Source organism: Oncorhynchus keta, chromosome 22 (assembly GCF_023373465.1).
Source record: "Oncorhynchus keta strain PuntledgeMale-10-30-2019 chromosome 22, Oket_V2, whole genome shotgun sequence".
Taxonomy (NCBI): domain Eukaryota; kingdom Metazoa; phylum Chordata; class Actinopteri; order Salmoniformes; family Salmonidae; genus Oncorhynchus; species Oncorhynchus keta.
This window is the reverse complement of record NC_068442.1, coordinates 56,907,507-56,932,917: the sequence shown is the minus strand read 5'-3', so window position 1 is coordinate 56,932,917 and position 25,411 is coordinate 56,907,507. Positions and strand designations below refer to the sequence as shown.

The window sequence follows — 25,411 nt, the reverse complement described above, 5'->3', positions numbered from 1 at the left end:
TGAATGAGTAGGTGTTTAAAACCCTAAAACCCTTGAATGAGTAGGTGTTCTAAAACCCTTGAATGAGTAGGTGTTCTAAAACCCTTGAATGAATGAATGAGTAGGTGTTCTAAAACCCTTGAATGAGTAGGTGGTGTGTTCTAAAACCCTTGAATGAGTAGGTGTTCTAAAACCCTTGAATGAGTAGGTGTTCTAAAACCCTTGAATGAGTAGGTGTTCTAAAACCCTTGAATGAGTAGGTGTTCTAAAACCCTTGAATGAGTAGGTGTTCTAAAACCCTGAAAAGGTGTTCTAAAACCCTTGAATGAGTAGGTGTTCTAAAACCCTTGAATGAGTAGGTGTTCTAAAACCCTTGAATGAGTAGGTGTTCTAAAACCCTTGAATGAGTAGGTGTTCTAAAACCCTTGAATGAGTAGGTGTTCTAAAACCCTTGAATGAGTAGGTGTTCTAAAACCCTTGAATGAGTAGGTGTTCTAAAACCCTTGAATGAGTAGGTGTTCTAAAACCCTTGAATGAGTAGGTGTTCTAAAACCCTTGAATGAGTAGGTGTTCTAAAACCCTGAAAACCCTTGAATGAGTAGGTGTTCTAAAACCCTTGAATGAGTAGGTGTTCTAAAACCCTTGAATGAGTAGGTGTTCTAAAACCCTTGAATGAGTAGGTGTTCTAAAACCCTTGAATGAGTAGGTGTTCTAAAACCCTTGAATGACCCTTGTAGGTGTTCTAAAACCCTTGAATGAGTAGGTGTTCTAAAACCCTTGAATGAGTAGGTGTTCTAAAACCCTTGAATGAGTAGGTGTGTCCAAACCTGAATTGTGCTGACAGTGTAAAACCCATATTGAAAAGGTGTTCTAAAACCTGGAATGAGTAGGTGTTCTTATAGGTGTTCTAAAACCCTGGAAAAAGCAAAACCCTGGAAATTATAAAAAAGCCCAGACAGCCCAGGTGTTCTAAAGCCCTTGAATGAGTAGGTGTCAGTAAAACCCTGAAAAGCTGACCCTTGAATGAAGGTGTTCTAAAACTGTTCTCTGAAAATGTCCAAACCTTTGGCTGAGAGTGCATAAACCTGTTCTTTCCTCCAATTTAAAGTGACCTAATAACTGTCTGAAATGTAGATCATCACTCCTCAAGTAAGGTGCACGGAAATTAAAGGGTGATTTATGGGCCTGGTCTGATTATAGAATCATCTGAGATCATTAGAAGAGAACTTGAAAACAACATGTAGCTGCCCCTGTATTAAACAGGAGTTAAATCATTTTATTAAACAAATTTACCAATTGCATTTATATAAATAATGAAAAGAGCAGGTTCTAGTATGGATCCCTGGGGAACACCTTTACGTACTTCGGGACATTCGGACTCGGGACATGGTGATTGATGTCATGAGCTCAGGCCAGTGGAGGGACAACTTGTTCAATAAAAAAAAGCAGTATCAAACACTTTTGACAGATCCACAAACAGGAAGCACAACTCATTTTAGCATCTCAAGCACAATTCTGTCCCTCTAAGTCCTCTTCATGTTGACATGCTTCTGTCCAGCCCGTGACAGACTCCCTCCCTGTGTATCCTCTCTCCTTCAGGTCATACGGGATTGGCTGAAGAAAACCCGACCCTATAACAGTCTAGCTGCTTCTCAGTTCCTCTTCCCTTGGCACCAGTCCTGACATCGTAGTTTCTCCCATCAATTTCAGGCACCTGGATGAAAAGGAAAAAAATGGCACAGCTAAAGTTAGCAAATTCCTTCTCAAGCTAAAATAACAGGCCTGGGTAGTAATGGGTAGTAACAGGCCTGCTGCTCAATGGGTAGTAACAGGCCTGCTGCTCAATGGGTAGTAACAGGCCTGCTGCTCAATGGGTAGTAACAGGCCTGCTGCTCAATGGGTAGTAACAGGCCTGCTGCTCAATGGGTAGTAACAGGCCTGCTGCTCAATGGGTAGTAACAGGCCTGCTGCTCAATGGGTAGTAACAGGCCTGCTGCTCAATGGGTAGTAACAGGCCTGCTGCTCAATGGGTAGTAACAGGCCTGCTGCTCAATGGGTAGTAACAGCCTCCCACTTCCTCCACTCTGTGAAAGGTGAAGGCTTACAGACTTGCTGGTCTCCCTCCTCCCCTGTGTCTGGTGCTGGTCTCCCTCCTCCCCAGTGTCTGGTGCTGGCCCCCCTCCCCTGTGACTGGTGTCTGGTGCTGGTCTCCCTCCTCCCCTGTGTCTGGTGCTGGTCTCCCTCCTCCCCAGTGTCTGGTGCTGGTCTACCTCCCCTGTGTCTGGTGCTGGTCTCCCTCCCCTGTGACTGGTGCTGGTCTACCTCCCATGTGTCTGGTGCTGGTCTCCCTCCTCCCCAGTGTCTGGTGCTGGTCTCCCTCCTCCCCTGTGTCTGGTGCTGGTCTCCCTCCCCTGTGTCTGGTGCTGGTCTCCCTCCTCCCCTGTGACTGGTGCTGGTCTCCCTCCTCCCCTGTGTCTGGTGCTGGTCTCCCTCCCCTGTGTCTGGTGCTGGTCTCCCTCCTCCCCTGTGACTGGTGCTGGTCTCCCTCCTCCCCAGTGTCTGGTGCTGGTCTCCCTCCTCCCCAGTGTCTGGTGCTGGTCTCCCTCCTCCCCAGTGTCTGGTGCTGGTCTACCTCCCCAGTGTCTGGTGCTGGTCTACCTCCCCAGTGTCTGGTGCTGGTCTCCCTCCCCTGTGTCTGGTGCTGGTCTCCCTCCTCCCCAGTGTCTGGTGCTGGTCTCCCTCCCCTGTGACTGGTGCTGGTCTACCTCCCATGTGTCTGGTGCTGGTCTCCCTCCTCCCCAGTGTCTGGTGCTGGTCTACCTCCTCCCCTGTGTCTGGTGCTGGTCTCCCTCCTCCCCTGTGACTGGTGCTGGTCTCCCTCCTCCCCTGTGTCTGGTGCTGGTCTACCTCCCATGTGTCTGGTGCTGGTCTCCCTCCTCCCCAGTGTCTGGTGCTGGTCTCCCTCCTCCCCTGTGCCTGGTGTCTGGTTCTGGTGCTGGTCTCCCTCCTCCCCAGTGTCTGGTGCTGGTCTCCCTCCTCCCCTGTGTCTGGTGCTGGTCTCCCTCCTCCCCTGTGACTGGTGTCTGGTGCTGGTCTCCCTCCTCCCCTGTGTCTGGTGCTGGTCTCCCTCCTCCCCTGTGTCTGGTGCTGGTCTCCCTCCTCCCCTGTGTCTGGTGCTGGCCTCCTTCCCTCCCCTGTGACTGGTGCTGGTCTCCCTCCTCCCCAGTGTCTGGTGCTGGTCTACCTCCTCCCCTGTGTCTGGTGCTGGTCTCCCTCCTCCCCAGTGTCTGGTGCTGGTCTACCTCCTCCCCTGTGTCTGGTGCTGGTCTCCCTCCCCTGTGTCTGGTGCTGGTCTCCCTCCTCCCCAGTGTCTGGTGCTGGTCTACCTCCTCCCCAGTTTCTGGTGCTGGTCTACCTCCTCCCCTGTGTCTGGTGCTGGTCTCCCTCCTCCCCTGTGACTGGTGCTGGTCTCCCTCCTCCCCAGTGTCTGGTGCTGGTCTACCTCCTCCCCTGTGTCTGGTGCTGGTCTCCCTCCCCTGTGTCTGGTGCTGGTCTCCCTCCTCCCCAGTGTCTGGTGCTGGTCTACCTCCTCCCCTGTGTCTGGTGCTGGTCTCCCTCCCCTGTGTCTGGTGCTGGTCTGCCTCCTCCCCAGTGTCTGGTGCTGGTCTCCCTCCTCCCCAGTGTCTGGTGATGGACTCCCTCCTCCCCAGTGTCTGGTGATGGTCTCCCTCCTCCCCAGTGTCTGGTGCTGGTCTCCCTCCTCCCCAGTGTCTGGTGATGGACTCCCTCCTCCCCAGTGTCTGGTTCTGGTCTCCTTCCCTCCCCAGTGTCTGGTGCTGGTCTCCCTCCTTCCCAGTGTCTGGTGCTGGTCTACCTCCTCCCCTGTGTCTGGTGCTGGTCTCCCTCCCCTGTGTCTGGTGCTGGTCTGCCTCCTCCCCAGTGTCTGGTGCTGGTCTCCCTCCTCCCCAGTGTCTGGTGATGGACTCCCTCCTCCCCAGTGTCTGGTGCTGGTCTCCCTCCTCCCCAGTGTCTGGTGCTGGTCTCCCTCCTCCCCAGTGTCTGGTGATGGACTCCCTCCTCCCCTGTGTCTGGTGCTGGTCTCCCTCCTCCCCAGTGTCTGGTGCTGGTCTACCTCCTCCCCTGTGTCTGGTGCTGGTCTACCTCCTCCCCTGTGTCTGGTGCTGGTCTACCTCCTCCCCAGTGTCTGGTGCTGGTCTACCTCCTCCCCTGTGTCTGGTGCTGGTCTCCCTCCTCCCCAGTGTCTGGTGCTGGTCTCCCTCCTCCCCAGTGTCTGGTGCTGGTCTCCCTCCCCTGTGTCTGGTGCTGGTCTACCTCCTCCCCTGTGTCTGGTGCTGGTCTACCTCCTCCCCTGTGTCTGGTGCTGGTCTCCCTCCTCCCCAGTGTCTGGTGCTGGTCTCCCTCCTCCCCTGTGTCTGGTGCTGGTCTACCTCCCCTGTGTCTGGTGCTGGTCTACCTCCCCTGTGTCTGGTGCTGGTCTCCCTCCTCCCCTGTGTCTGGTGCTGGTCTCCCTCCTCCCCAGTGTCTGGTGCTGGTCTCCCTCCTCCCCAGTGTCTGGTGCTGGTCTCTCCTCCCCAGTGTCTGGTGCTGGTCTACCTCCCCTGTGTCTGGTGCTGGTCTCCCTCCTCCCCTGTGTCTGGTGCTGGTCTACCTCCTCCCCTGTGTCTGGTGCTGGTCTACCTCCTCCCCTGTGTCTGGTGCTGGTCTCCTTCCCTCCCCTGTGTCTGGTGCTGTTCTCCTTCCCTCCCCTGTGACTGGTGCTGGTCTCCCTCCTCCCCAGTGTCTGGTGCTGGTCTACCTCCTCCCCTGTGTCTGGTGCTGGTCTCCCTCCTCCCCTGTGACTGGTGCTGGTCTCCCTCCTCCCCAGTGTCTGGTGCTGGTCTCCCTCCTCCCCAGTGTCTGGTGCTGGTCTCCCTCCTCCCCAGTGTCTGGTGCTGGTCTCCCTCCTCCCCTGTGTCTGGTGCTGGTCTCCCTCCTCCCCTGTGACTAGTGTCTGGTGCTGGTCTCCCTCCTCCCCAGTGTCTGGTGATGGACTCCCTCCTCCCCAGTGTCTGGTGATGGACTCCCTCCTCCCCAGTGTCTGGTGCTGGTCTCCCTCCTCCCCAGTGTCTGGTGATGGAACTCCCTCCTCCCCAGTGTCTGGTGCTGGTCTCCTTCCCTCCCCAGTGTCTGGTGCTGGTCTCCCTCCTCCCCAGTGTCTGGTGCTGGTCTCCCTCCTCCCCTGTGTCTGGTGCTGGTCTCCCTCCCCTGTGTCTGGTGCTGGTCTGCCTCCTCCCCAGTGTCTGGTGCTGGTCTCCCTCCTCCCCAGTGTCTGGTGATGGACTCCCTCCTCCCCAGTGTCTGGTGATGGACTCCCTCCTCCCCAGTGTCTGGTGATGGACTCCTCCTCCCCAGTGTCTGGTGATGGACTCCCTCCTCCCCAGTGTCTGGTGATGGTCTCCCTCCTCCCCAGTGTCTGGTGATGGACTCCCTCCTCCCCAGTGTCTGGTGCTGGTCTCCTTCCCTCCCCAGTGTCTGGTGCTGGTCTCCCTCCTCCCCAGTGTCTGGTGCTGGTCTACCTCCTCCCCTGTGTCTGGTGCTGGTCTCCCTCCCCTGTGTCTGGTGCTGGTCTGCCTCCTCCCCAGTGTCAGGTGCTGGTCTCCCTCCTCCCCAGTGTCTGGTGATGGACTCCCTCCTCCCCAGTGTCTGGTGCTGGTCTCCCTCCCCTGTGTCTGGTGCTGGTCTGCCTCCTCCCCAGTGTCTGGTGCTGGTCTCCCTCCTCCCCAGTGTCTGGTGCTGGTCTCCCTCCTCCCCTGTGTCTGGTGCTGGTCTCCCTCCTCCCCAGTGTCTGGTGCTGGTCTACCTCCTCCCCTGTGTCTGGTGCTGGTCTACCTCCTCCCCTGTGTCTGGTGCTGGTCTACCTCCTCCCCTGTGTCTGGTGCTGGTCTACCTCCTCCCCTGTGTCTGGTGCTGGTCTACCTCCTCCCCTGTGTCTGGTGCTGGTCTACCTCCTCCCCTGTGTCTGGTGCTGGTCTCCCTCCTCCCCTGTGTCTGGTGCTGGTCTCCCTCCCCAGTGTCTGGTGCTGGTCTCCCTCCCCTCTGACTGGTGTCTGGTGCTGGTCTCCCTCCTCCCCTGTGTCTGGTGCTGGTCTCCCTCCTCCCCAGTGTCTGGTGCTGGTCTCCCTCCTCCCCTGTGTCTGGTGCTGGTCTCCCTCCTCCCCTGTGACTGGTTTCTGGTGCTGGTCTCCCTCCTCCCCAGTGTCTGGTCTCCCTCCTCCCCAGTGTCTGGTGCTGGTCTACCTCCCCAGTGTCTGGTGCTGCTCTACCTCCCCTGTGTCTGGTGCTGGTCTCCCTCCTCCCCTGTGTCTGGTGCTGGTCTCCCTCCTCCCCAGTGTCTGGTGCTGGTCTCCCTCCTCCCCAGTGTCTGGTGCTGGTCTCCCTCCTCCCCAGTGTCTGGTGCTGGTCTCCCTCCTCCCCAGTGTCTGGTGCTGGTCTCCCTCCTCCCCAGTGTCTGGTGCTGGTCTCCCTCCTCCCCAGTGTCTGGTGCTGGTCTACCTCCCCTGTGTCTGGTGCTGGTCTACCTCCCCTGTGTCTGGTGCTGGTCTACCTCCCCTGTGTCTGGTGCTGGTCTCCCTCCTCCCCTGTGTCTGGTGCTGGTCTCCTCCCCCTCCCCTGTGTCTGGTGCTGGTCTCCCTCCTCCCCTGTGTCTGGTGCTGGTCTCCTTCCCTCCCCTGTGTCTGGTGCTGGTCTCCTTCCCTCCCCTGTGTCTGGTGCTGGTCTCCTTCCCTCCCCTGTGACTGGTGCTGGTCTACCTCCTCCCCTGTGTCTGGTGCTGGTCTACCTCCTCCCCTGTGTCTGGTGCTGGTCTCCCTCCTCCCCTGTGACTGGTGCTGGTCTCCCTCCTCCCCTGTGACTGGTGCTGGTCTCCCTCCTCCCCAGTGTCTGGTGCTGGTCTACCTCCTCCCCTGTGTCTGGTGCTGGTCTCCCTCCCCTGTGTCTGGTGCTGGTCTCCCTCCTCCCCAGTGTCTGGTGCTGGTCTCCCTCCTCCCCAGTGTCTGGTGCTGGACTCCCTCCTCCCCAGTGTCTGGTGATGGACTCCCTCCTCCCCAGTGTCTGGTGATGGACTCCCTCCTCCCCAGTGTCTGGTGATGGACTCCCTCCTCCCCAGTGTCTGGTGATGGACTCCCTCCTCCCCAGTGTCTGGTGATGGACTCCCTCCTCCCCAGTGTCTGGTGATGGACTCCCTCCTCCCCAGTGTCTGGTGATGGACTCCCTCCTCCCCAGTGTCTGGTGATGGACTCCCTCCTCCCCAGTGTCTGGTGCTGGTCTCCCTCCTCCCCAGTGTCTGGTGCTGGTCTCCCTCCTCCCCAGTGTCTGGTGCTGGTCTCCCTCCTCCCCAGTGTCTGGTGCTGGTCTCCCTCCCCTGTGACTGGTGTCTGGTGCTGGTCTCCCTCCTCCCCAGTGTCTGGTGCTGGTCTCCCTCCTCCCCAGTGTCTGGTGCTGGTCTCCCTCCTCCCCAGTGTCTGGTGCTGGTCTCCCTCCTCCCCAGTGTCTGGTGCTGGTCTCCCTCCTCCCCAGTGTCTGGTGCTGGTCTCCCTCCTCCCCTGTGTCTGGTGCTGGTCTCCCTCCTCCCCAGTGTCTGGTGCTGGTCTCCCTCCTCCCCAGTGTCTGGTGCTGGTCTCCCTCCTCCCCAGTGTCTGGTGCTGGTCTCCCTCCTCCCCAGTGTCTGGTGATGGACTCCCTCCTCCCCTGTGTCTGGTGCTGGTCTCCCTCCTCCCCTGTGTCTGGTGCTGGTCTCCCTCCTCCCCTGTGTCTGGTGCTGGTCTCCCTCCTCCCCTGTGTCTGGTGCTGGTCTCCCTCCTCCCCTGTGACTGGTGTCTGGTGCTGGTCTACCTCCTCCCCTGTGACTGGTGCTGGTCTACCTCCTCCCCTGTGACTGGTGCTGGTCTCCCTCCTCCCCTGTGACTGGTGCTGGTCCACCTCCTCCCCTGTGACTGGTGCTGGTCTACCTCCTCCCCAGTGTCTGGTGATGGTCTACCTCCTCCCCAGTGTCTGGTGCTGGTCTGCCTCCCTCCTCCCCTGTGACTGGTGCTAGTCTCCCTCCTCCCCAGTGTCTGGTGCTGGTCTACCTCCTCCCCTGTGACTGGTGCTGGTCCACCTCCTCCCCTGTGACTGGTGCTGGTCTCCCTCCTCCCCTGTGACTGGTGCTGGTCTCCCCCTCCCCAGTGTCTGGTGCTGGTCCCCTCCTCCCCTGTGTCTGGTGCTGGTCCACCTCCTCCCCTGTGACTGGTGCTGGTCTACCTCCTCCCCTGTGACTGGTGCTGGTCTCCCTCCCCAGTGTCTGGTGCTGGTCTCCCTCCTCCCCTGTGTCTGGTGCTGGTCTCCCTCCTCCCCTGTGTCTGGTGCTGGTCTCCCTCCTCCCCTGTGTCTGGTGATGGACTCCCTCCTCCCCAGTGTCTGGTGCTGGTCTCCCTCCTCCCCTGTGTCTGGTGCTGGTCTCCTTCCCTCCCCTGTGACTGGTGCTGGTCTCCCTCCTCCCCTGTGTCTGGTGCTGGTCTCCCTCCTCCCCTGTGACTGGTGCTGGTCTCCTTCCCTCCCCTGTGACTGGTGCTGGTCTCCCTCCTCCCCTGTGACTGGTGCTGGTCTCCCTCCTCCCCTGTGACTGGTGCTGGTCTCCCTCCTCCCCTGTGACTGGTGCTGGTCTCCCTCCTCCCCTGTGACTGGTGCTGGTCTCCCTCCTCCCCTGTGACTGGTGCTGGTCTCCCTCCTCCCCTGTGACTGGTGCTGGTCTCCCTCCTCCCCTGTGACTGGTGCTGGTCTCCCTCCTCCCCTGTGACTGGTGCTGGTCTCCCTCCTCCCCAGTGTCTGGTGCTGGTCTCCCTCCTCCCCTGTGACTGGTGCTGGTCTCCCTCCTCCCCAGTGTCTGGTGCTGGTCTCCCTCCTCCCCAGTGTCTGGTGCTGGTCTACTCCCTCCCCAGTGTCTGGTGCTGGTCTACTCCTCCCCAGTGTCTGGTGCTGGTCTCCCTCCTCCCCTGTGTCTGGTGCTGGTCTCCCTCCTCCCCTGTGTCTGGTGCTGGTCTCCCTCCTCCCCAGTGTCTGGTGCTGGTCTACCTCCTCCCCTGTGACTGGTGCTGGTCTCCCTCCTCCCCAGTGTCTGGTGCTGGTCTACCTCCTCCCCTGTGACTGGTGCTGGTCTCCCTCCCCAGTGTCTGGTGCTGGTCTCCCTCCTCCCCTGTGTCTGGTGCTGGTCTCCCTCCTCCCCTATGTCTGGTGATGGACTCCCTCCTCCCCAGTGTCTGGTGCTGGTCTCCTTCCCTCCCCTGTGACTGGTGCTGGTCTCCCTCCCTCCCCTGTGACTGGTGCTGGTCTCCCTCCTCCCCAGTGTCTGGTGCTGGTCTACCTCCTCCCCTGTGACTGGTGCTGGTCTCCCTCCCCAGTGTCTGGTGCTGGTCTCCTCCTCCCCTGTGTCTGGTGCTGGTCTCCCTCCTCCCCAGTGTCTGGTGCTGGTCTACCTCCTCCCCAGTGTCTGGTGCTGGTCTACCTCCTCCCCTGTGACTGGTGCTGGTCTCCCTCCCCAGTGTCTGGTGCTGGTCTCCCTCCTCCCCTGTGTCTGGTGCTGGTCTCCCTCCTCCCCTGTGTCTGGTGCTGGTCACCCTCCTCCCCTGTGTCTGGTGCTGGTCTCCCTCCCCAGTGTATGGTGCTGGTCTCGCTCCCCTGTGACTGGTGTCTGGTGCTGGCCTTCCTCCCCTGTGACTGGTGTCTGGTGCTGGCCTCCTCCCCTGTGACTGGTGTCTGGTGCTGGCCTCCCTCCCCTCCCCTGTGACTGGGGTCTGGTGCTGGCCTCCCTCCCCTGTTACTGGTGTATGGTGCTGGCCTCCCTCCCCTGTGACTGGTGTCTGGTGCTGGTCCCCCTCCTCCCCTGTGACTGGTGTATGGTGCTGGTCTCCCTCCCCAGTGTATGGTGCTGGTCTCGCTCCCCTGTGACTGGTGTCTGGTGCTGGCCTTCCTCCCCTGTGACTGGTGTCTGGTGCTGGTCTCCCTCCTCCCCTGTGACTGGTGTATGGTGCTGGTCTCCCTCCTCCCCTGTGACTGGTGTCTGGTGCTGGTCTCCCTCCTCCCCTGTGACTGGTGTCTGGTGCTGGTCTCCCTCCTCCCCTGTGACTGGTGTCTGGTGCTGGCCTCCCTCCTCCCCTGTGACTGGTGTCTGGTGCTGGCCTCCCTCCTCCCCTGTGACTGGTGTATGGTGCTGGCCTCCCTCCCCTGTGACTGGTGTCTGGTGCTGGTCTCCCTCCTCCCCTGTGACTGGTGTCTGGTGCTGGCCTCCCTCCCCTGTGACTGGTGTCTGGTGCTGGCCTCCCTCCCCTGTGACTGGTGTATGGTGCTGGCCTCCCTCCTCCCCTGTGACTGGTGTATGGTGCTGGCCTCCCTCCTCCCCTGTGACTGGTGTCTGGTGCTGGTCTCCCTCCTCCCCTGTGACTGGTGTCTGGTGCTGGTCTCCCTCCCCTGTGACTGGTGTATGGTGCTGGTCTCCCTCCCCAGTGTATGGTGCTGGTCTCCCTCCCCTGTGACTGGTGTCTGGTGCTGGTCCCCCTCCTCCCCTGTGACTGGTGTCTGGTGCTGGCCTTCCTCCCCTGTGACTGGTGTATGGTGCTGGTCTCCCTCCTCCCCTGTGACTGGTGTATGGTGCTGGTCTACCTCCCCCCTGGCCCTGAAGGCTGGGCTTGTCAGAGGAGATGTATGGTGACAGGCTGAGCCCAGACTCATACAATGGTCCCTATGTTCAGTTCTCGCCAGCAGGGCATGCCTGCTGCTGCCTGGGGGTGTGATTCAGTCCCTGCCAACCCCCCCTCCCCACCAGAGGCCTTTATAAACGGCAGTCCCTCATTAGTGCCTTACCTCCCTAACCTTACTCTATTTGCACACACTGTACATGGATATTTCTACTGTATTATTGACTGTACGTTTGTTTTATTCCATGTGTAACTCTGTGTTGTTGTTTGTGTCACACTGCTTTGCTTTATCTTGGCCAGGTCACAGTTGTAAATGAGAACTTGTTCTCAACTGGCCTCCCTGGTTAAATAAAGGTGTTCTCAACTGGCCTACCTGGTTAAATAAAGGTGTTCTCAACTAGCCTACCTGGTTAAATAAAGGTGTTCTCAACTAGCCTACCTGGTTAAATAAAGGTGTTCTCAACTAGCCTACCTGGTTAAATAAAGGTGTTCTCAACTAGCCTACCTGGTTAAATAAAGGTGTTCTCAACTAGCCTACCTGGTTAAATAAAGGTGTTCTCAACTAGCCTACCTGGTTAAATAAAGGTGTTCTCAACCGGCCTACCTGGTTAAATAAAGGTGTTCTCAACTGGCCTACCTGGTTAAATAAAGGTGTTCTCAACTAGCCTACCTGGTTAAATAAAGGTGTTCTCAACCAGCCTACCTGGTTAAATAAAGGTGTTCTCAACTGGCCTACCTGGTTAAATAAAGGTGTTCTCAACTGGCCTACCTGGTTAAATAAAGGTGTTCTCAACTATCCTACCTGGTTAAATAAAGGTGTTCTCAACTAGCCTACCTGGTTAAATAAAGGTGTTCTCAACTAGCCTACCAGGTTAAATAAAGGTGTTCTCAACTAGCCTACCAGGTTAAATAAAGGTGTTCTCAACTAGCCTGGTTAGATAAAGGTGAAATAAAACTTAGAGGAGGAAGAAGTACTAGTGGATCTATGGGTCTTACTGCGGTACTAGTGGATCTATGGGTCTTACTGGCCTCCTGGGACAAGTGGATCAATGGGTCTTACTGCGGGACTAGTGGATCTATGGGTCTTACTAGCCTACCTGGGACAAGTGGATCTATGGGTCTTACTGTGGTACTAGTGGGTCTATGGGTCTTACTGGCGGTACTAGTGGATCTATGGGTCTTACTGCTGGACTAGTGGGTCTATGGGTCTTACTGCGGTACTAGTGGATCTATGGGTCTTACTAGGGTACTAGTGGATCAATGGGTCTTACTGCGGTACTAGTGGATCTATGGGTCTTACTAGGGTACTAGTGGGTCTATGGGTCTTACTGCGGTACTAGTGGATCTATGGGTCTTACTAGGGTACTAGTGGATCAATGGGTCTCACTGCGGGACGAGTGGATCTATGGGTCTTACTGCGGTACTAGTGGATCTATGGGTCTTACTGCGGTACTAGTGGGTCTATGGGTCTTACTGCGGTACTAGTGGGTCTATGGGTCTTACTGCGGTACTAGTGGGTCTATGGGTCTTACTGCGGTACGAGTGGGTCTATGGGTCTTACTGCGGTACGAGTGGGTCTATGGGTCTTACTGCGGTACGAGTGGGTCTATGGGTCTTACTGCGGTACGAGTGGGTCTATGGGTCTTACTGCGGTACGAGTGGGTCTATGGGTCTTACTGCGGCACTAGTGGATCTATGGGTCTTACTGCGGTACTAGTGGGTCTATGGGTCTTACTGCGGTACGAGTGGGTCTATGGGTCTTACTGCGGGACTAGTGGATCTATGCGTATTACTGCGGTACTAGTGGATCTATGGGTCTTACTGCGGTACTAGTGGATCTATGGGTCTTACTAGGGTACTAGTGGGTCTATGGGTCTTACTAGGGTACTAGTGGGTCTATGGGTCTTACTAGGGTACTAGTGGGTCTATGGGTCTTACTGCGGTACTAGTGGATCTATGGGTCTTACTGCGGTACTAGTGGGTATATGGGTCTTACTGCGGTACTAGTGGGTCTATGGGTCTTACTGCTAGTGGGGGACTAGTGGATCAATGGGTATTACTGCGGTACTAGTGGGTCTATGGGTCTTACTAGGGTACTAGTGGGTCTATGGGTCTTACTGCGGTACTAGTGGATCTATGGGTCTTACTGCGGTACTAGTGGGTCTATGGGTCTTACTGCGGTACTAGTGGGTCTATGGGTCTTACTGCGGGACTAGTGGATCAATGGGTATTACTGCGGTACTAGTGGGTCTATGGGTATTACTGCGGTGCTAGTGGATCTATGGGTCTTACTGCGGTACTAGTGGATCTATGGGTCTTACTGCGGTACTAGTGGGTCTATGGGTCTTACTAGGGTACTAGTGGGTCTATGGGTCTTACTAGGGTACTAGTGGGTCAATGGGTCTTACTGCGGTACTAGTGGGTCTATGGGTCTTACTGCGGGACTAGTGGGTCTATGGGTCTTACTGCGGGACTAGTGGGTCTATGGGTCTTACTGCGGTACTAGTGGGTCTATGGGTCTTACTGCGGTACTAGTGGGTCTATGGGTATTACTGCGGTGCTCGTGGATCTATGGGTCTTACTGCGGTACTAGTGGGTTTATGGGTCTTACTGCGGTACTAGTGGGTCTATGGGTCTTACTGCGGTACTAGTGGGTCTATGGGTCTTACTGCGGTACTAGTGGGTCTATGGGTCTTACTGCGGTACTAGTGGATCTATGGGTCTTACTGCGGTACTAGTGGATCTATGGGTCTTACTGCGGTACTAGTGGATCTATGGGTCTTACTGCGGTACTAGTGGATCTATGGGTCTTACTGCGGTACTAGTGGGTCTATGGGTCTTACTGCGGTACTAGTGGATCTATGGGTCTTACTGCGGTACTAGTGGGTCTATGGGTCTTACTGCGGTACTAGTGGGTCTATGGGTCTTACTGCAGTACTGTGAGGTCTATGGGTCTTACTGCGGTACTGTGAGGTCTATGGGTCTTACTGCAGTACTGTTAGGTCTATGGGTCTTACTGCAGTACTGTGAGGTCTATGGGTCTTACTGCGGTACTAGTGGGTCTATGGGTCTTACTGCGGTACTAGTGGGTCTATAGGTCTTACTGCAGTACTGTGAGGTCTATGGTTCTTACTGCAGTACTAGTGGGTCTATGAGTCTTACTGCAGTACTGTCAGGTCTATGGGTCTTACTGCAGTACTGTCAGGTCTATGGGTCTTACTGCAGTACTGTGAGGTATATGGGTCTTATTGCGGTACTAGTGGGTCTATAGGTCTTACTGCAGTACTAATGGGTCTATAGGTCTTACTGCAGTACTAGTGGGTCTATAGGTCTTACTGCAGTACTAGTGGGTCTATAGGTCTTACTGCAGTACTAGTGGGTCTATAGGTCTTACTGCAGTACTAGTGGGTCTATAGGTCTTACTGCAGTACTAGTGGGTCTATAGGTCTTACTGCAGTACTCGTGGGTCTATAGGTCTTACTGCAGTACTAGTGGGTCTATGGGTCTTACTGCAGTACTGTGAGGTCTATGGGTCTTACTGCAGTACTGTGAGGTCTATGGGTCTTACTGCAGTACTAGTGGGTCTATAGGTCTTACTGCGGTAATAGTGGGACTATGGGTATTACTGCGGTACTAGTGGGACTGCGGTACTAGTGGATCTGTGGGTCTTACTGAGGGACTAGTGGATCTATGGGTCTTACTGCGGTACTAGTGGGTCTATGGGTCTTACTGCGGTACTAGTGGGTTTATGGGTTTTACTGCAGTACTGTGAGGTCTATGGGTCTTACTGCAGTACTGTCAGGTCTATGGGTCTTACTGCAGTACTGTCAGGTCTATGGGTCTTACTGCAGTACTGTGAGGTCTATGGGTCTTACTGCAGTACTGTCAGGTCTATGGGTCTTACTGCAGTACTGTGAGGTCTGTGGGTCTTACTGCAGTACTGTGAGGTCTATGGGTCTTACTGCAGTACTGTGAGATGTATGAGTCTTACTGCAGTACTAGTGGGTCTATAGGTCTTACTGCAGTACTGTGAGGTTTATGGGTATTACTGCAGTACTGTGAGGTTTATGGGTATTACTGCAGTACTGTGAGGTTTATGAGTCTTACTGCAGTACTGTGAGGTCTATGGGTCTTACTGCAGTACTGTGGGTCTGTGGGTCTTACTGCAGTACTGTGAGGTCTATGGGTCTTACTGCAGTACTGTGAGGTCTATGGGTCTTACTGCAGTACTGTCAGGTCTATGGGTCTTACTGCAGTACTGTCAGGTCTATGGGTCTTACTGCAGTACTGTCAGGTCTATGGGTCTTACTGCAGTACTGTGAGGTCTATGGGTCTTACTGCAGTACTGTGAGGTCTATGGGTCTTACTGCAGTACTGTGAGGTCAATGGTCTTACTGTAGTACTAGTGGGTCTATAGGTCCTACTGCAGTACTAGTGGGTCTATAGGTCTTACTGCAGTACTAGTGGGTCTATAGGTCTTACTGCAGTACTAGTGGGTCTATAGGTCTTACTGCAGTACTAGTGGCTCTATAGGTCTTACTGCAGTACTAGTGGGTCTATGGGTATTACTGCAGTACTGTGAGGTCTATGGGTCTTACTGCAGTACTGTGAGGTCTATGGGTCTTACTGCAGTACTGTGAGGTCTATGGGTCTTACTGCAGTACTGTGAGGTCTATGGGTCTTACTGCAGTACTGTGAGGTCTATGGGTCTTACTGCAGTACTGTGAGGTCTGTGGGTCTTACTGCAGTACTGTGAGGTCTATGGGTCTTACTGCAGTACTGTGAGGTCTATGGGTATTACTGCAGTACTGTGAGGTTTATGAGTCTTACTGCAGTACTGTCAGGTCTATGGGTCTTACTGCAGTACTGTGAGGTCTATGGGTCTTACTGCAGTACTGTGAGGTCTATGGGTCTTACTGCAGTACTGTGAGGTCTATGGGTCTTACTGCAGTACTGTGAGGTCTATGGGTCTTACTGCAGTACTGTGAGGTCTATGGGTCTTACTGCAGTACTGTGAGGTCTATGGGTCTTACTGCAGTACTAGTGGGTCTATGGGTCTTACTGCAGTACTAGTGGGTCTATGGGTCTTACTGCAGTACTGTGGGGTCTATGGATCTTACTGCAGTACTAGGGGTCTATGGGTCTTACTGCGGTACTAGTGGGTCTATGGGTCTTACTGCGGTACTAGTGGGTCGATGGGTCTTACTGCGGTACTGTGAGGTCTATGGGTCTTACTGCAGTACTGTGAGGTCTATGGGTCTTACTGCAGTACTAGTGGGTCTATGAGTCTTACTGCAGTACTGTGAGGTCTATGGGTCTTACTGCAGTACTGTGAGGTCTATGGGTATTACTGCAGTACTAGTGGGTTTATGGGTTTTACTGCAGTACTAGTGGGTCTATAGGTCTTACTGCAGTACTGTGAGATATATGGGTCTTACTGCAGTACTAGTGGGTTTATGGGTTTTACTGCAGTACTAGTGGGTCTATAGGTCTTACTGCAGTACTGTGAGGTCTATGGGTATTACTGCAGTACTGTGAGGTTTGTGGGTATTACTGCAGTACTGTGAGGTTTATGAGTCTTACTGCAGTACTGTGAGGTTTATGGGTATTACTGCAGTACTGTCAGGTCTATGGGTCTTACTGCAGTACTGTGAGGTCTGTGGGTCTTACTGCAGTACTGTGAGGTTTATGAGTCTTACTGCAGTACTGTGAGGTTTATGAGTCTTACTGCAGTACTGTGAGGTCTGTGGGTCTTACTGCAGTACTAGTGGGTCTGTGGGTCTTACTGCAGTACTCGTGGGTCTATGGGTCTTACTGCGGTACTAGTGGGTCTATGGGTCTTACTGCAGTACTGTGAGGTCTGTGGGTCTTACTGCAGTACTAGTGGGTCTGTGGGTCTTACTGCAGTACTGTGAGGTTTATGGGTATTACTGCAGTACTGTGAGGTTTATGAGTCTTACTGCAGTACTAGTGGGTCTGTGGGTCTTACTGCAGTACTGTGAGGTCTGTGGGTCTTACTGCAGTACTAGTGGGTCTGTGGGTCTTACTGCAGTACTGTGAGGTTTATGAGTCTTACTGCAGTACTGTGAGGTCTGTGGGTCTTACTGCAGTACTGTGAGGTTTATGGGTATTACTGCAGTACTGTGAGGTCTATGAGTCTTACTGCAGTACTGTGAGGTCTATGGGTCTTACTGCAGTACTGTCAGGTCTATGGGTCTTACTGCAGTACTAGTGGGTCTGTGGGTCTTACTGCAGTACTGTGAGGTCTGTGGGTCTTACTGCAGTACTAGTGTGGTTCTACAATCCATTGATCTCATCCTGAGATGTTTCATGCTGATCTCAGACTGATTGTGAAATCTCTAATAATACTGGGTTGGACAAAGTCACAGCAGAGCGGAGGGCACAACTTGGCTTGTTCAACCGGTTAATTCATGTGTGATAACAGATATGTGTGAGATATCAGACACTCCTGTGGTTGTGTGTGGTGACTTCATAGTCTGTGGACTCTAGTGGTTGGTCAGGACTTAGATACTAACCGACATAGAACAGAGTCCATTTCCTGACTACAGTGAAATGGGCCTACCGACTACTCCGGAGATAAGCATTGGCTCGGGACAGTGATCCCCCAGGCATCTATTTAATTAATGCACACAGCTTTTTCACTAATAAAATGTTGAATAGACTACATCACTATTTATTGTTACCAATATGACCATTAGAATAACAAATTCAAACTGCTGTTTCATCATGATATCTTGTTGCTGTTAATCTACATTATAAGGCTGTGTTGAGACAATGACTAATCAATGACCCAAGTCCAGCTCCGTTAATCCCTACCATTGTGACGCTTAGTTGTCATAATGCTTCAGGCAAATGTACATTACACCTGGGGTGTTGGTGTACGTCACCTAATATATAATAATAATATATGCCATTTAGCAGATGCTTTTATCCAAAGCGACTTACAGTCATGTGTGCATACATGCTACGTATGGGTGGTCCCGGGATCGAACCCACTACCCTGGCGTTACAAGCGCCATGCTCTACCAACTGAGCTACAGAACACACTGATATATGTCCCTCTAACTGCCTGAAAGCCTGTTGATCCTACAGCTATTGTCTGCAGTAATCATGTGCCTATGAACCAGAGTTACACTGTTAACACTGAGGAGGTGTGTCCCAGTAGGAAGACCACTGTTAACACTGAGGAGGTGTGTCCTAGTAGGAAGACCACTGTTAACACTGAGGAGGTGTGTCCTAGTAGGAAGACCACTGTTAACACTGAGGAGGTGTGTCCTATAGGAAGACCACTGTTAACACTGAGGAGGTGTGTCCTAGTAGGAAGACCACTGTTAACACTGAGGAGGTGTGTCCTAGTAGGAAGACCACTGTTAACACTGAGGAGGTGTGTCCTATAGGAAGACCACTGTTAACACTGAGGAGGTGTGTCCTAGTAGGAAGACCACTGTTAACACTGAGGTGGTGTGTCCTAGTAGGAAGACCACTGTTAACACTGAGGTGGTGTGTCCTAGTAGGAAGACCACTGTTAACACTGAGGAGGTGTGTCCTATAGGAAGACCACTGTTAACACTGAGGAGGTGTGTCCCAGTAGGAAGACCACTGTTAACACTGAGGAGGTGTGTCCTAGTAGGAAGACCACTGTTAACACTGAGGAGGTGTGTCCTAGTAGGAAGACCACTGTTAACACTGAGGAGGTGTGTCCTAGTAGGAAGACCACTGTTAACACTGAGGTGGTGTGTCCTAGTAGGAAGACCACTTAACACTGAGGCTGTGTGTCCTAGTAGGAAGACCACTGAGGCTGTGTGTCCTAGTAGGAAGACCACTGAGGCTGTGTGTCCTAGTAGGAAGACCACTGAGGCTGTGTGTCCTAGTAGGAAGACCACTTAACACTGAGGAGGTGTGTCCTAGCAGGAAGAACACTGAGGTGGTGAGTCCTAGCAGGAAGACCACTGTTAACACTGAGGAGGTGTGTCCTAATAGGAAGACCACTGTTAACACTGAGGAGGTGTGTCCTAGTAGGAAGACCACTGTTAACACTGAGGAGGTGTGTCCTAGTAGGAAGACCACTGTTAACACTGAGGTGGTGTGTCCTAGTAGGAAGACCACTGTTAACACTGAGGTGGTGTGTCCTATAGGAAGACCACTGTTAACACTGAGGAGGTGTGTCCTATAGGAAGACCACTGTTAACACTGAGGTGGTGTCCTAGTAGGAAGACCACTGTTAACACTGAGGAGGTGTGTCCTATAGGAAGACCACTGTTAACACTGAGGAGGTGTGTCCTATAGGAAGACCACTGTTAACACTGAGGAGGTGTGTCCTATAGGAAGACCACTGTTAACACTGAGGTGGTGTGTCCTATAGGAAGACCACTGTTAACACTGAGGAGGTGTGTCCTAGTAGGAAGACCACTGTTAATACTGAGGTGGTGTGTCCTATAGGAAGACCACTGTTAACACTGAGGAGGTGTGTCCTATAGGAAGACCACTGTTAACACTGAGGTGGTGTGTCCTATAGGAAGACCACTGTTAACACTGAGGAGGTGTGTCCTATAGGAAGACCACTGTTAACACTGAGGAGGTGTGTCCTATAGGAAGACCACTGTTAACACTGAGGAGGTGTGTCCTATAGGAAGACACACACCACTGAGGTGGTGTGTCCTAGTAGGAAGACCACTGTTAACACTGAGGAGGTGTGTCCTAGTAGGAAGACCACTGTTAACACTGAGGAGGTGTGTCCTATAGGAAGACCACTGTTAACACTGAGGAGGTGTGTCCTAGTAGGAAGACCACTGTTAACACTGAGGTGGTGTGTCCTAGTAGGAAGACCACTGTTAACACTGAGGAGGTGTGTCCTAGTAGGAAGACCACTGTTAACACTGAGGAGGTGTGTCCTATAGGAAGACCACTGTTAACACTGAGGAGGTGTGTCCTAGTAGGAAGACCACTGTTAACACTGAGGAGGTGTGTCCTATAGGAAGACCACTGTTAACACTGAGGAGGTGTGTCCTAGTAGGAAGACCACTGTTAACACTGAGGAGGTGTGTCCTAGTAGGAAGACCACTGTTAACACTGAGGAGGTGTGTCCTAGTAGGAAGACCACTGTTAACACTGAGGAGGTGTGTCCTAGTAGGAAGACCACTGTTAACACTGAGGAGGTGTGTCCTAGTAGGAAGACCACTGTTAACACTGAGGAGGTGTGTCCTATAGGAAGACCACTGTTAACACTGAGGAGGTGTGTCCTAGTAGGAAGACCAGTAACCTGAGGAGGTGTGTAGGAAGACCACTGTTAACACTGAGGAGGTGTGTCCTAGTAGGAAGACCACTGTTAACACTGAGGCGGTGTGTCCTAGTAGGAAGACCACTGTTAACACTGAGGTGGTGTGTCCTAGTAGGAAGACCACTGTTAACACTGAGGAGGTGTGTCCTATAGGAAGACCACTGTTAACACTGAGGTGGTGTGTCCTAGTAGGAAGACCACTGTTAACACTGAGGAGGTGTGTCCTAGTAGGAAGACCACTGTTAACACTGAGGAGGTGTGTCCTAGTAGGAAGACCACTGTTAACACTGAGGAGGTGTGTCCTAGTAGGAAGACCACTGTTAACACTGAGGAGGTGTGTCCTAGTAGGAAGACCACTGTTAACACTGAGGAGGTGTGTCCTAGTAGGAAGACCACTGTTAACACTGAGGAGGTGTGTCCTAGTAGGAAGACCACTGTTAACACTGAGGTGGTGTGTCCTATAGGAAGACCACTGTTAACACTGAGGAGGTGTGTCCTAGTAGGAAGACCACTGTTAACACTGAGGAGGTGTGTCCTAGTAGGAAGACCACTGTTAACACTGAGGAGGTGTGTCCTAGTAGGAAGACCACTGTTAACACTGAGGAGGTGTGTCCTAGTAGGAAGACCACTGTTAACACTGAGGAGGTGTGTCCTAGTAGGAAGACCACTGTTAACACTGAGGTGGTGTGTCCTAGTAGGAAGACCACTGTTAACACTGAGGAGGTGAGGAAGACCACTGTAACACTAGGTGTGTCCTAGTAGGAAGACCACTGTTAACACTGTTAATAGGAAGACCACTGTTAACACTGAGGAGGTGTGTCCTAGTAGGAAGACCACTGTTAACACTGAGGAGGTGTGTCCTAGTAGGAAGACCACTGTTAACACTGAGGAGGTGTGTCCTAGTAGGAAGACCACTGTTAACACTGAGGAGGTGTGTCCTAGTAGGAAGACCACTGTTAACACTGAGGAGGTGTGTCCTAGTAGGAAGACCACTGTTAACACTTAGGAAGACCACTGTTAACACTGGTGGTGTGTCCTTAGGAAGACCACTGAGGAGGTGTGTCCTAGTAGGAAGACCACTGTTAACACTGAGGAGGTGTGTCCTAGTAGGAAGACCACTGTTAACACTGAGGAGGTGTGTCCTAGTAGGAAGACCACTGTTAACACTGAGGAGGTGTGTCCTAGTAGGAAGACCACTGTTAACACTGAGGAGGTGTGTCCTAGTAGGAAGACCACTGTTAACACTGAGGAGGTGTGTCCTATAGGAAGACCACTGTTAACACTGAGGAGGTGTGTCCTATAGGAAGACCACTGTTAACACTGAGGAGGTGTGTCCTATAGGAAGACCACTGTTAACACTGAGGAGGTGTGTCCTAGTAGGAAGACCACTGTTAACACTGAGGTGGTGTGTCCTAGTAGGAAGACCACTGTTAACACTGAGGAGGTGTGTCCTAGTAGGAAGACCACTGTTAACACTGAGGAGGTGTGTCCTAGTAGAAGACCAGACCACTGTTAACACTGTTAACACTGAGGAGGTGTGTCCTATAGGAAGACCACTGTTAACACTGAGGAGGTGTGTCCTAGTAGGAAGACCACTGTTAACACTGAGGAGGTGTGTCCTAGTAGGAAGACCACTGTTGAGGACACTAGGAAGACCACTGTGAGGTGGTGTGTCCTAGGAAGACCACTGTTAACACTGAGAGGTGTGTCCTATAGGAAGACCACTGTTAACACTGAGGAGGTGTGTCCTAGTAGGAAGACCACTGTTAACACTGAGGTGGTGTGTCCTAGTAGGAAGACCACTGTTAACACTGAGGAGGTGTGTCCTAGTAGGAAGACCACTGTTAACACTGAGGAGGTGGTGTGTCCTAGTAGGAAGACCACTGTTAACACTGAGGTGGTGTGTCCTAGTAGGAAGACCACTGTTAACACTGAGGAGGTGTGTCCTAGTAGGAAGACCACTGTTAACACTGAGGAGGTGTGTCCTAGTAGGAAGACCACTGTTAACACTGAGGTGGTGTGTCCTAGTAGGAAGACCACTGTTAACACTGAGGAGGTGTGTCCTATAGGAAGACCACTGTTAACACTGAGGAGGTGTGTCCTAGTAGGAAGACCACTGTTAACACTGAGGTGAAGTGTTAACACTGAGGAGGTGTGTCCTATAGGAAGACCACTGTTAACACTGAGGAGGTGTGTCCTATAGGAAGACCACTGTTAACACTGAGGAGGTGTGTCCTAGGAAGACCACTGTTAACACTGAGGAGGTGTGTCCTAGTAGGAAGACCACTGTTAACACTGAGGAGGTGTGTCCTAGTAGGAAGACCACTGTTAACACTGAGGAGGTGTGTCCTAGTAGGAAGACCACTGTTAACACTGAGGAGGTGTGTCCTAGTAGGAAGACCACTGTTAACACTGAGGAGGTGTGTCCTAGTAGGAAGACCACTGTTAACACTGAGGTGGTGTGTCCTATAGGAAGACCACTGTTAACACTGAGGTGGTGTGTCCTAGTAGGAAGACCACTGTTAACACTGAGGAGGTGTGTCCTAGTAGGAAGACCACTGTTAACACTGAGGAGGTGTGTCCTAGTAGGAAGACCACTGTTAACACTGAGGAGGTGTGTCCTAGTAGGAAGACCACTGTTAACACTGAGGTGGTGTGTCCTAGTAGGAAGACCACTGTTAACACTGAGGAGGTGTGTCCTAGTAGGAAGACCACTGTTAACACTGAGGAGGTGTGTCCTAGTAGGAAGACCACTGTTAACCCTAGTAGGAAGACCACTGTTAACACTGAGGAGGTGTGTCCTAGTAGGAAGACCACTGTTAACACTGAGGAGGTGTGTCCTAGTAGGAAGACCACTGTTAACACTGAGGAGGTGTGTCCTAGTAGGAAGACCACTGTTAACACTGAGGTGGTGTGTCCTAGTAGGAAGACCACTGTTAACACTGAGGAGGTGTGTCCTAGTAGGAAGACCACTGTTAACACTGAGGAGGTGTGTCCTAGTAGGAAGACCACTGTTAACACTGAGGAGGTGTGTCCTAGTAGGAAGACCACTGTTAACACTGAGGAGGTGTGTCCTAGTAGGAAGACCACTGTTAACACTGAGGAGGTGTGTCCTAGTAGGAAGACCACTGTTAACACTGAGGTGGTGGTAGATTATCTGGATAATGTTAAATATTGTTGTAGTAATATGGCTACAGGTTCATCTGCCTCCCCTAAAGCCCATTCTGGAGGGAAGCTGCTATAGACAGTCAGTATCTGGATAATGTTAAATACTGTTGTAGTAATAATGGCTACAGGTTCACCTGCCTCCCCTAAAGCCCATTCTGGTGGGAAGCTGCTATAGACCACCAAGTGTTAACAGTCAGTATCTGGATAATGTTAAATACTGTTGAAGTAATATGGCTACAGGTTCACCTGCCTCCCCTAAAGCCCATTCTGGTGGGAAGCTGCTATAGACAGTCAGTATCTGGATAATGTTAAATACTGTTGTAGTAATAATGGCTACAGGTTCACCTGCCTCCCCTAAAGCCCATTCTGGTGGGAAGCTGCTATAGACCACCAAGTGTTAACAGTCAGTATCTGGATAATGTTAAATACTGTTGTAGTAATAATGGCTACAGGTTCACCTGCCTCCCCTAAAGCCCATTCTGGTGGGAAGCTGCTATAGACCACCAAGTGTTAACAGTCAGTATCTGGATAATGTTAAATACTGTTGTAGTAATAATGGCTACAGGTTCATCTGCCTCCCCTAAAGCCCATTCTGGTGGGAAGCTGCTATAGACCACCAAGTGTTAACAGTCAGTATCTGGATAATGTTAAATACTGTTGTAGTAATATGGCTACAGGTTCACCTGCCTCACCTAAAGCCCATTCTGGTGGGAAGCTGCTATAGACCACCAAGTGTTAACAGTCAGTATCTGGATAATGTTAAATACTGTTGTAGTAATATGGCTACAGGTTCATCTGCCTCACCTAAAGCCCATTCTGGTGGGAAGCTGCTATAGACCACCAAGTGCTAACACTCAGTATCTGGATAATGTTAAATACTGTTGTAGTAATATGGCTACAGGTTCATCTGCCTCACCTAAAGCCCATTCTGATGGGAAGCTGCTATAGACCAAAGTTAACAGTCCATTACTGGTAGTAATATGGACAGGTTCATCTGCTATAAAGCCCATTCTGGTGGGAAGCTGCTATAGACCACCAAGTGTTAACACTCAGTATCTGGATAATGTTAAATACTGTTGTAGTAATATGGCTACAGGTTCATCTGCCTCACCTAAAGCCCATTCTGGTGGGAAGCTGCTATAGACCACCAAGTGTTAACAGTCAGTATCTGGATAATGTTAAATACTGTTGTAGTAATATGGCTACAGGTTCATCTGCCTCCCTAAAGCCCATTCTGGTGGGACGCTGCTATAGACCACCAAGTGTTAACACTCAGTATCTGGATAATGTTAAATACTGTTGTAGTAATATGGCTACAGGTTCATCTGCCTCCCTAAAGCCCAAGCTGCTATAGACAGTCAGTATCTGGATAATGTTAAATACTGTTGTAGTAATATGGCTACAGGTTCATCTGCCTCCCTAAAGCCCATTCTGGTAATAGACCAGTGTTAACACTCAGTATCTGGATAATGTTAAATACTGTTGAAGTCATATGGCTTCAGGTTCATCTGCCTCCCCTAAAGCCCATTCTGGTGGGAAGCTGCTATAGACCACCAAGTGTTGACAGTCAGTATCTGGATAACGTGTGAAATGCTTGATAATGCATGAGACATCAACAGAGAGGTATATTTTCTGGGTGATTTAAATATCGACTGGCTTTCATCAAGCTGCCCACTCAAGATAAAGCTTCAAACTGTAAACAGCACAGGAATTAAATCATCAACATGTATTGATCACATCTTTACTAATGCTGCAGAACTCGGCTCTAAAGCAGTATCCAGATGCATCAGATGTAGTGATCACAATATAGTAGCCATAACCAGGAAAACCTAAGTGCCAAAGGCTGGAACTAATATAGTGTATAAGAGGTCATACAATACGTTTTGTAGTGATTCCTATGTTGTTGATGTAAATCATATTTGCTGGTCTGTGGTGTGTAATGAGGAGCAACCAGACTCTGCTGGTCTGTGGTGTGTAATGAGGAGCAACCAGACTCTGCTGGTCTGTGGTGTGTAATGAGGAGCAACCAGATGCTGCTGGTCTGTGGTGTGTAATGGGGAGCAACCAGACGTTGCTGGTCCGTGGTGTGTAATGAGGAGCAACCAGACGCTGCTGGTCCGTGGTGTGTAATGGGGAGCAACCAGACGCTGCTGGTCTGTGGTGTGTAATGAGGAGCAACCAGACGCTGCTGGTCTGTGGTGTGTAATGGGGAGCAACCAGACGCTGCTGGTCTGTGGTG

At 52.4% G+C, this 25,411-nt stretch overlaps 1 protein-coding gene across 1 annotated transcript in view; it reads right to left on the bottom strand.

Moving 5' to 3' along the window:
- Positions 1-1,218: 1,218 nt before the first annotated feature.
- The window catches only part of chst7 (carbohydrate (N-acetylglucosamine 6-O) sulfotransferase 7), a 36,917-nt gene continuing 12,724 nt past the window's right edge, over positions 1,219-25,411 (bottom strand). The window contains exon 2 of the mRNA XM_052475750.1: positions 1,219-1,693. The gene's annotated coding sequence lies outside the window, so the exon portion shown is untranslated. The remainder of the gene's footprint in view (positions 1,694-25,411) is intronic.